At 44.2% G+C, this 8870-nt stretch overlaps 1 pseudogene; it reads left to right on the forward strand.

Moving 5' to 3' along the window:
* The first annotated feature begins 3835 nt into the window (after window positions 1–3835).
* Window positions 3836–7167, forward strand: LOC101597909 (annotated as a pseudogene).
* Window positions 7168–8870: the final 1703 nt, after the last annotated feature.

Raw genomic sequence — 8870 nt, forward strand, 5'->3', positions numbered from 1 at the left:
CACAAGTTTCTGGAGTTTGACAAGGCCCTTGTGTACCAATTATCTCTCTGTGTCTCTGTCTCTCTATCTCTCTCTCTAAAATAAAATAAAAAACCTCCAGAGTTAGCATGGTACATTTTGTTAATAATACAAAAATGAATATTTCTGAATACTGCAGCCCAAAATTCACCTCAACTGCATTGTATCATTAACTGTACTTTTCTAGTCCTCAGAGTGGCTGCTTCTCTATCTTGGTAAATTCCAGAATGACCTGTTTGCCTAGTGCCTTTCTGAAGGTATTCAAAGGGGGCTGAAGTAAATGTCTTTTTTTTTTTTTTTTTGCATCTGTGCTGTGCAATAAGTAATAATTGATTTTTCACATTTTATTTTATTTTTATTTTTTATATTTTAATTTTTAAAGAGAGAGAGAGAGAGAGAAGCAGATTGAGAGAGAAAATGGGTGTGTCAAGGCTTTCATCCACTGCAAACTAACTACAGAAGCATGTTCCACCTTGGGTATCTGATTTACATGGGTCCTGGGGAATTGAATCTGGGTCCTTTAGCTTTGCAGGCTCGTGCCTTAACGGCTAAGCCATCCTTCCAGCCCGATTTTCCCCCTTTTACTGAGTTTTCATATAGGTACGTAATGTATCCCGATCATCCTCCCCTCCAATTACCTTCTGTGGTTTCCCACATCTGCCCCCACCACCGAACACTGTCTTCTAACCAGTCCCTCTCCTCTGTTGATGCTTTTCTGCAACCTTATCCCCTTATCAACCTTGTCAAGATAGCGGCGGGTCCAAGATTGTGCGGCTATGGTGCTTCTAAGTTCAAGTTCCCTGTTTTAGGTCCTGAGCAGAGCACAGAGTTGTCCCAGAATTCTCCTGGGCTCTTCCTCTTCTTCTGCAGATAAATCACCAACACCATTGGTAATGAACTGTCACCAGCAGTAAGACGGAACTCCATGTGTTTTCCATGAAAGAAGAAAGCTAAAATTGTCTTCTTTACCATGACAAACTTTAAGTTTCTGTTCTTTCCTTCTCTTTTTCTCAAATGTTTGATATGTGAAACAAATTCAGGTTGAAAGGGCCTTAGGAACTAAATAAATATCAAAATTTAATGCCAAAGATATAAAACTAATTGGAGTATTGATTAAAAAAAAAAGAGCCCTGTTTAAAAATATCTGAGGGCTGGAGAGATGGCTTAGTGGTCAAGCGCTTGCCTGTGAAGCCTAAGGATTCTGGTTCGAGGCTCAATTCCCCAGGGCCCACGTTAGCCAGATGCACAAGGGGGCCCATGCGTCTGGAGTTCATTTGCAGTGGCTGGAGGCCCTAGAATGCCCATTCTCTCTCTCTCTCTTTCTCTCTCTCTCTCCCTCCCTCCCTCCCTTCCTCCCTCTCTCTCTCTCTCTCTCTCTCTTTCCCTCTCTCTCTCTCCCTCTTTCTTTTTGTCTGTCTGTTGCTCTCAAATAAATAAAAATGAACAAAAAAATTCTGATATTTAAAATTAGGAAATATAAGTCAACTGCTAATTTTTATTACAAACTTGGGTTTCAGTTCTAGAAGATACTATACTCCCTTTGTATATATCTCCCAGCAGTGGATTTATTGAATATGACTACAGGTTTGTTAAAGAGGCTGATTTATCTTTTGGTTTCCTATTTCAAAATTCATTCATTTTATAACCACATATGTTATTTTGTAGCACTCAAGAATGCACAACCAGGCTGGAGAGATGGCTCAATGGTTAAAGGTTGTGTCTTGTAAAGCCTGATTGTCATGAGTTAAATTCCCCCCAACTCACATAAAGCCAGATGCTCAAAGTAGGTGTTGTGTACATTTGGAATTTCTTTGAAACAGCGAGAAGCCCTGTTGTGTCCATATTTTTTTCTCTTTCTCTCTCTCTTAAATAAATAAAAATAATATTTAAAATGCATTTGCAACAAAGGAGCCATGATTCTGGAATATTTCACTTGCTTTACGGATTTCAGAAACAACTTCTGATACTGATCTATATGCACATTGCGATGAGGAATTATCATTCTCCCTCATGCCAGTCTATCACATTCTCCTAAGAAACATTCAACGTTTAGATTCATCCAGGAACATTCCAATTCACAGTTGAAACGTGTCACTCATACATCCATATTTTAACTATTTTTGTTTATTTTGTTAGAAATGAATCTAGCATTTGACATAACCACACAATCTGAAGTATCTAGGCAAGACAATGATTAATTCTGCAAAAGGGTATGCAGCCAGAAATAGTTCAGTCAGCAAGCACACCAGCAAGCAGCCTGCTGGAGCTTTTCTTTACTGCCATAAACAGGAAGCTAGGGTCCTATGCCTCACTCTCATTGGTTGGCCAGTTTGGCTGGCCTCACACTCTGACAGGGTTGGCTGGCATCTGAAACGGGGCAGGTAGGTGGCTAGGGGCGGTGTAAGGACAAGGTACTGGGTGGGGGTGGGGGTTTCTTACCCAGTGCTGAACTAACACTTTGATCTCAGAGATTGTTTGTCATTTCTGTTTCTGAGACTATGGACTGTCTGGGTTTCAAGGCTTGTTTACTTTTTAGTCCCCAAGGACTTCTGACTCAGTGGGACAGAGTTCCAGGAAACTGATCTTTCAGAGCCAAACATGTCCTTAGCCTTTGGTAGACAGGACGCCCAGCACTGTTTCTCACATTCCTCACAGTTTTGTTTCATGTTCTATTCAGCTGGTCCTCTTTCTAGACAGTACTTTCTATTACTATCTCCCAGATCCTAAGGGACTGAAATTGACCTGAAGTAATTTTCAAGCTTTATACAATCAATTAGGTGCTTCTTGGCCTTTTTGTTAAGATCAAGTATAGTTCTTATCACTTTAATAAAAAAAAAATCAATTTGTTTAGGAAATAAGGTAGAATTGTAAACATTAGGTAGGGTCCTTCAGGTATCATGAACAGAATTACTCCTCTGAAGTAAATCTTCAAGTTAGCTCAAGTGAGCTGAATTCTTTTCAGTGATGCCTTATCTTCTCCCACTCTGTGGTACACTCACTAAGGTTCTTACAAAAAGAAATAAGTGCTATTAGTTAGGAGAAAAGCTTCTGAATACTTACATAAGTTATATCCAATTGAAACTACTTGTTGAAATCCAATATTCTTTTCTTCAAAGTTGCATTGTCATGTCTCAAGTTTTAAAAATTAATTAAAATTAATGTAGTTGGAAATCCTCCCAAAACCAATTTGCTACCCAATAACTACAGAATCAGCCAGCTTGTCCTCAGCATCCCATGGCAGGGCCCTCAGATACCCACTCCCTGAAACTCACTTGCTGTGTACCCGTACCCGTACCAGTACCCACACCCACACCCATACCCGTTCCCTCTGGCTGCAAGCCAGTTTCCCTCATATTTCTTCGCCATTTTACATGCTGCTCTCTGGGATAAGAATGCCCTGCCACCCATTCTGCTTCTCTGATTAATCTTCCAGGAGCCTCGATTCTTTGATGAGGACCCAAATACAATTCTACTTATATAGTCTATTCGATGTTAACAGTAAGGGTTGGGGAGATGACTTTGCGTTTAAAGGTGCTTGCTTGCAAAGCCTGCTGGCCTAGGGTTCAATACCCAAGCCACTCAAGTAAGCTTGGCACAAAAAAATTGACACAAGTATCTGATGTTTATTTGAGGTGGCAAGAGGCCCCCCACATCCACACCCACCCCCCCACACACACACACAGGAGCAAATAAGTCAGTAAGGCTATAGATATTACAATGTTCATCACAATTTCTTTCATTTGTTTTTTTCTTCACAACTTCAGCCTTTTGTGCATATCCCCCCACTTTTTTGGGGGATCCAAAGCATGGCATTAGAATGGAACTGTATTCATGGCTGTCCCTGCTCAGGCCCGAGGTTGGTTATGTGGCTGCGTTTCGGGGCTGCAGCTCTTCCCTCCTCCTGGGCTCCATACTGAGTTCATCTCCAGAGAAACCTGATCCTGTGGGAGGGGGTGTGGATCATACAAGAGAGTCTACCTACAAAACTGACTCACATGACCGCAGATGCAGGAAAAGCTCAAGCCGGAAGGCTGGGCTGCCAGTTTGGAGACACAGGGAGAACCAAGGTTTCAGGTCTAAGTCCAAGCAATTTGCCGCCACCACTCCTATTTCAGGGCACCCAGTCTTCTTCAGGCCTTTAAATGAGTGGGTGAGATGCTTGCATATTATGCGGCAATCTGCTCTATTCAAAGTGATCCCACTTAAATGCTTGGCTTAGCCGGGTATGGTGGCACCGCCTGTAATCCCAGTCCTTGAAAGGCAGAGGTAGGAGGATCGCCATGAGTTCAAGGCCACCCTTCACTACATCATGAATTCCAGGTCAGCCTGGGCTAGAGTGAGCCCCTACCTCGAAAAACCAAAAATAAATAAATAAATAAATAAATAAATAAATAAATAAATAAATAAATGCTTTACTCTCCCAAAACAAACTCACAAAGGCATTCAGGATGTCTGACTACAATATGGAGCACCATGGTCCAGCCAAGTTACCTTATAAAACGAGCTATCTCACCCACACCTGTCTCACCCGGAACTCTTCCAGGCTCTACTACATGACTTTGGCCTTTAAAACATGAATTTCTTTGGTCAGTGGAAAATTAGCAAGTGTGCTATAGGTAATGACTAGAATGATGCTTTTTTTTAACTTCCATAAGCACATAATTTATTTTGCAGTGCTGATTGCTAATGAAAAAAATATAATTCCCATCTTTTTTTATTAGTTTTCTATTCAGCAAATACAGGCAGTTTGGTACCATTATTAGGCTCATCCATGACCTGCCCCCTCCCCATTGTCCCCTCCTTGTTGAGGTATATGGGTCATGCATTGTGGAGTTAGCCCACAGTTATTGGTACAATAAATGTCTCTGCATATCCTGACCCAACATGTGGCTCTGACATTCTTTCTGCCCCCTCTTCTGCAAAGTTTCCCTGAGCCATGTTGGTTCATTTTTGGTCTGCTTCAGTGATGAGGTGTTGGGGGCCTCTGGGGCTCTGGCTCTCTGGTTTGGTAGGAGTTGATTTTTCTCTGTGTTGGTCTCCTTCCCCCTTGTGCTGGTATCTGGTTCATCAGGAAAACAGCACCCTTGCTTGTTTTGCCAATTTTTCTTAGTTTCAGCCAGGGCCCTTTTGAGGTATGATGGGGTGGCTCTCTCCTTAGGATCTGCATCTATCTGAAAAAGAGAAGCAGATTCTCCAACGGAGAGTAAGTTGGCACCAGGACAAATGAAAGAACCATACTTTTTTTTTAGAGAATTTAATAGGTGTAGGCCCTCTTGTAGTCTGGCCAAGATGGCGACTGCCTAGCTGCACTGCAAATCCCAGGGAAAGAAAGGCAAGACATTAAGGGTTTTCTGGGTCTTCTTATTAATGGGAGGGCATGGGGAGGCATGGAATTGTGGATCCCCTCCCTTCGCGGGTGGGTAGACCACCCCAACACCAAATAGCCATCGCGCCCCGCCACCATGGCAACTTCACGCCCCCGCTGCGCCTGCCTCCACGCTCCAATAGTGCGCCGATCCTACAGAAGCTTAAACTGCTCTGCACGCTTGCCCACATTACTCTACGGCGAGCGCAGTCCTACAGCAACTGCCACATAAGCCCAGACTGTGTCTGTCACTTGCGCCAGCTCAGGTGCCCTCACAGACATTAATCTACAGGTGAGTAAATCCAGCTGAAACAAGGAACTGCCTATTGAACCCCAATCTGATTCCCTGCCCTGACAAGTCATGTAACAAATAAATGTTCTTGTTTGAAGACAAGGTTTTAAACCAAGTGTTACTCACCTCCACAGAGCAGTAGGTAACTGGCACAAGGGAGGTGGTACTTTCCATCACATGTCCAGACTCAAGAATCCGACAGAGCCCAGTGAGGCCCGGGCACACGCAGGGCAGGCGTAGTCCCTGCCCTGGGAGCACTGGGGCAGAGCAGGTCATGCTGAGAGCTTTGGGGGTACTTCCCACTCTGAATAATTGATAGTCTGGGTGGTGAAGAGATGCCTAACAGTGTTAAACAGGGCATGGTGGCACATGCCTGTAATCCCAGCACTCAGGAGACAGAGGTAGGAGGATTGCCATGAGTTTTAAGCCACCCTGAGACTACATAGTAAATTCCAGGTCAGCCTGGGCCAGAGTGAGACCCTATCTCGAAAGACCAAAAGGAAAACTTTTCTCCAGAAAGTTGGCAGGGGGAATCAAAATCTCCATCTGGGGCATTTTCACCTTCTCATAACTAGATGCCCGAATCCAGCACAAGAGAGAAAGAGCAGCTTCGAAGGAGGGCAAGGCAAGTAGTGTCCTAGCCCAGAAGAGAGAGCAGAGCATAGAGGAAAAGCAAAAGAGAGAGAGTCATGCCTCGTTGGTCAAATTTTCCATTGCTGTGGTTGGAATGGTGGAATTTTCTGACTCAGTGGCCTGTTGTTTTACAGGGTGTTTATTCCTGTGCTTTGGGAAGTAACAGCCCCTGTCATTGGTGACCCATCGCTCCATGAAGATGTCTGGTCGTGGCTGGAGTTCTTGCTCACCTCCATGTTGCTGCTCTTTGTCCTCCCCTTGTTTGTGTTTAGCCAAGTTGTGAGTACCGCTTGGTTTCACGATAGAGCTGAACTGGCAATTGAGGTGTCAGGGGGCAGCCTCATCCATTCCCCAGCATCAGCAAAATAACTGCTGTCATGGCCCTCAACCTTCTGCTGCAGGATCTGCTCCTCATCCAGAGGATGTCTGTGAGTCTCTTCCCCATCCATCTCATCCGTCTGCTGGTTACTCTACTGCATACATCACTTCTCTATTCACTGAGCTGTTTTGAATAGAGTTGGTTCCAGAAAGGAATAGGAAGGAACGGGCCTTACTGCTGTGCATGGGCGTGCCCTTGGCGTTCCTCACAGCAGTACAGTCCTCCTGCACCATCAATGGCTGCCTCTTCTCTATACCGATTCCTTTATTCATCATCAGCGCCAATGAAGCAAAGACTCCTTGGAAAGCACGCCTTTTCCACCTGTGCCTGTTCTCCTTGGCGGTCTTCTTAAGAAATGGACAATTCCATAAGACAGTCTCTCTGCAGTCAGCCCCGAGCCATTCCGCCTGAGCCTCCGCAGAGAAGTTCCCCTCACAGCATCCACCTCCTGCCAAAGGGAAGGCTGCCGCAGGCCACTGAGTCCCTGCTGTCCAGAGGTGGTGGTGGGATGGGATGGAGGCTGTGGCAACTCTTTTCTCTGTCCTCCTCTCCCTGCCAGGGAGGGCTGGACCCCTGACAAGGGTCCCTGGCATATTCCCTTCTCTTTGAGGAACTGGAATCGTTGCCCCTGGTGGGTGCACAGAAGGTAGAATCTTCCTGACACCAGTATGTGGAGTTTTACTACCATCGAGAGTCTGAAAGGACCACGGGTTTTCCAGCTGTTTTCTAGCATTTGCCAGCCCCTGTACCTGGACTGATTTGAATACATGTTTTGTTTTTTATTTCTCTGTGCCTTTACCCTCCTACCTCTTCTTCTTGCCTTCCACATCCTCAGATAAATGGGTTTTTTAAATCTAACTGTTGTATTTGTGAATGTTTTACTATTTTTCTGTGCAGTATGGACACTGGATGTGGGAGGGGAAGGAGCATCTCAGTTACTGCTGCTGTGACTCCCTTTCTGGCCACCACTGCCTTGTTTCTTGTAACACAGGTTAGGTATAGGTCTGTCTTGCTGTGCTGCAAAACAAAAGGAGAAAGAGCCTGGGAGATGGGACAGAATGGACCTCACAGCCAGATCAGCTTCTGAGGAATAAGTTTATTTCCTTCCCTTTAGGGGGAAATTTTTTTTTCCCCACTGGTACATTTAACATTCCCCAGCTAGGGGAGATGCCATTCTGGATGAGTGCCACTGAATACAGGATGCTTAGAGACTCAGAACTTTTCATCTCTGGAAGATGAAAATTTGCTTCTGGCCACTGCTGGGTCTTATTGGTATTTCAGAGTGGGGCGCTGCAAATAGAACTGAAGGGGTGAACTTATTAAACCCATAACCTGTGATTGGTGATGTTTCCGTCCCATTTTAAAAGACTAACTAGAGGGTGAGGGTTCTGATGTCAAAAATTTGTACAATTTTAAAATATCAAATATCACAATTAAATGTGAGCTGGTTTCCTATTAAAAAAATTCCTGCAGAGGAATACACATAGGGTTTACCCCTAAAAAGTATAACCAATGCTAGCATAAATAGGGTTGATACATGATAGTCAAATATGTTAAAGAAAGTATTGACAGCAGGTGTGAGTCAAGCCAAGGGTGGTTAGAAAGGCAAAGGGACCAGCTGCATGGTGGTTTGAATAACAGAAATCCATGCTGTCCTGAATTTAGAGGTTGAAAATCTGGTGAAAAGGTGTCAGGTTAGTATTGTAGGTGGATTGTGAGGTCCAGGAAGATGTTTCATGCCACTGTCATTTTGCTAGACTTGAAACACAATACTGCGGGATGGGTGGGTGAAATAATAGAAATTTTTTTCTTTCCATTCCACAGGATAGGATTCTGTAAGGTCAAGGTGCCTGTATAAGTGGTCACCGTCTCTCTCCTTGGGTTATGGGTGGACATCACACGGTCGTCTTTATAGGTGCTGACATCCATGGTATCTTCCTATGCACACAGGTCTTTTCTAAAATTTGGTTAGGCTTAGTGGCCTTACCCTAAATTAAACATCAACTTAAAGTCCCTATCTCTAAATGGAATCACATCCTCTGGAATGTGGACATTTAGCATATTAAGGCTTCACTGTATGAATTTAGGGGCACATTTCAACCCATAACAATGTGTCTCTTTCAGCCCCTGGTGATGACCAGCAGTTATGCACAGGGGGATTTGTGGTTTTGTCTCTCTCTCCA

Source organism: Jaculus jaculus, chromosome 4 (assembly GCF_020740685.1).
Source record: "Jaculus jaculus isolate mJacJac1 chromosome 4, mJacJac1.mat.Y.cur, whole genome shotgun sequence".
Taxonomy (NCBI): Eukaryota; Metazoa; Chordata; class Mammalia; order Rodentia; family Dipodidae; genus Jaculus; species Jaculus jaculus.